General features: G+C 48.0%; 1 non-coding gene across 1 annotated transcript in view; it reads left to right on the forward strand.

Moving 5' to 3' along the window:
- Positions 1-1,033: 1,033 nt before the first annotated feature.
- LOC128682711 (small subunit ribosomal RNA) overlaps positions 1,034-2,500 on the forward strand; it is a 1,908-nt gene continuing 441 nt past the window's right edge. Inside the window, exon 1 of the ribosomal RNA XR_008406179.1 lies at positions 1,034-2,500. This exon is cut by the window's right edge and continues 441 nt beyond it. This is a non-coding gene — a ribosomal RNA (small subunit ribosomal RNA).

Raw genomic sequence — 2,500 nt, forward strand, 5'->3', positions numbered from 1 at the left:
GCGCCGGCGCTCTGTGTCCGTCGTCTCTGCGCACAATTTATAAGATTCGGGGAGAGCGCTTGAGCGCGCGCGCGCGCTCTCGTTTCTGATAACGATACCAACTCTCCTTTTACATACAAAATCATCCAATAGGTGACGTGCTCTGTGATGTTGCGTGCTTGTTAATTTGTTTCTATATTATAACTTTTATATATTTATATACACATACGGCGGCGGTGTTGTGTGTGGTGTGTTGTATATTTTTTTACGATACGCTGCAATGTGTGTTGTTGTTGTGTGTGTTGTGTATGTTGTAATATTAGAGACAGACTGACAAACGAAACAAACTCTTGCTGGGTTTAGTGTTTAAAAAAGTGTACGTCGTTTGTTGTGTATGTGTTTTATGTTTAATGGAGAGTTTGTCGTTTTCGCCCTCACTGTCGACCGACGGACACACGGTGTGCGTTTTTTGATACCAATGCTCATCCGTCCGACTAGGTCGATCAAGGTGACGTGTCCCACAGGCCTCACGGTAGTTATTGCCGTGCGGGTAGTGCGCGTCGCCGACCACCCAACAAAAATTACCGGGTTAAAGAGAAACGTCTCCTCCGCTGTTAGCCACACTGCCACCGGCGGCGGGGCGTTCTCTCTTCGCCCACACAACACACCACTATAATATAAAATAATCGTATACCGAGGACCCTTCGTTCGTACGACTTGTGTTTCTGGCCCCACCGACACCGGGTGTTCTGACGTGAATGCGTACGCTTTCACTATATGTGAAAAACGTAACGATGTTTACAAAGCGTCGCGTCTATTAGCGAACTTTCGGTTGAGGTCTCTCTCGACCCGTGTTTATAAAATAAACACAAAAACTCCACAGTGCTCTCTCGCTTCGCTCTCTTTCCCTATAACGGAGGAGAATGAGTAGAGTAGGAAGATGGCACGCGCCGCTCTCGTCCGGTCTTCGGACGAGACGCGGCGTTTCACTGTGTCGTGTTCACACACAACACACACGCTGACTAGAGAGCGCGCTCGCGCGCTTTTTGTTAGCTCCCTGGTTGATCCTGCCAGTAGTTATATGCTTGTCTCAAAGATTAAGCCATGCATGTCTCAGTGCAAGCCGTATTAAGGCGATACCGCGAATGGCTCAATATATCAGTTTTGGTTCCTTAGATCTTACTCAGTTACTTGGATAACTGTGGTAATTCTAGAGCTAATACATGCAATCAGAACTCTGACCAGTGATGGGATGAGTGCTTTTATTAGATCAAAACCAATCGACGGTGGGTGCGGACTCGCGCTCGAAGTCGTTAATTTTGATGAATCTGGATAACTTTTGCCGATCGCATGGTCCAGTACCGGCGACGCATCTTTCAAATGTCTGCCTTATCAACTTTCGATGGTAGTTTCTGCGACTACCATGGTTGTCACGGGTAACGGGGAATCAGGGTTCGATTCCGGAGAGGGAGCCTGAGAAACGGCTACCACATCCAAGGAAGGCAGCAGGCGCGCAAATTACCCACTCCCGGCACGGGGAGGTAGTGACGAAAAATAACGATACGGGACTCTTACGAGGCCTCGTAATCGGAATGAGTACACTTTAAATATTTTAACGAGGAACAATTGGAGGGCAAGTCTGGTGCCAGCAGCCGCGGTAATTCCAGCTCCAATAGCGTATACTAAAATTGTTGCGGTTAAAAAGCTCGTAGTTGCATTTGTGCGCCGCGCTGTCGGTGCACCGCATCCGCGGTGATACTGACACGTTTGCGGAGCATATCGTCGGTGAATCGGTGGTAAAACACCGGTTCAATATCAAAATCCTATCGCGATGCTCTTCAGTGAGTGTCGAGGTGGGCCGACAATTTTACTTTGAACAAATTAGAGTGCTCAAAGCGGGCTCAAAATGCTGCTTGAATATTTCGTGCATGGAATAATAGAATATGATCTCGGTTCTATTTTGTTGGTTTTCAGAACTCCGAGGTAATGATTAATAGGGATAACTGGGGGCATTCGTATTGCGACGTTAGAGGTGAAATTCTTGGATCGTCGCAAGACGAACATCAGCGAAAGCATTTGCCAAAGGTGTTTTCATCAATCAAGAACGAAAGTTAGAGGTTCGAAGGCGATTAGATACCGCCCTAGTTCTAACCGTAAATATGTCATCTAGCGATCCGCCGACGTTACTACAATGGCTCGGCGGGCAGCTTCCGGGAAACCAAAGATTTTGGACTCCGGGGGGAGTATGGTTGCAAAGCTGAAACTTAAAGGAATTGACGGAAGGGCACCACCAGGAGTGGAGCCTGCGGCTTAATTTGACTCAACACGGGAAATCTCACCAGGCCCGGACACCGGAAGGATTGACAGATTAACAGCTCTTTCTTGATTCGGTGGGTGGTGGTGCATGGCCGTTCTTAGTTGGTGGAGCGATTTGTCTGGTTAATTCCGGTAACGAACGAGACTCTAGCCTGCTAAATAGGCGTCGCCATTTAGGTGTGCGCGGCTTCGGTCGCGCAACTCA

This window comes from Plodia interpunctella, unplaced genomic scaffold (assembly GCF_027563975.2).
Source record: "Plodia interpunctella isolate USDA-ARS_2022_Savannah unplaced genomic scaffold, ilPloInte3.2 Pint_32, whole genome shotgun sequence".
NCBI classification, from domain to species: Eukaryota; Metazoa; Arthropoda; class Insecta; order Lepidoptera; family Pyralidae; genus Plodia; species Plodia interpunctella.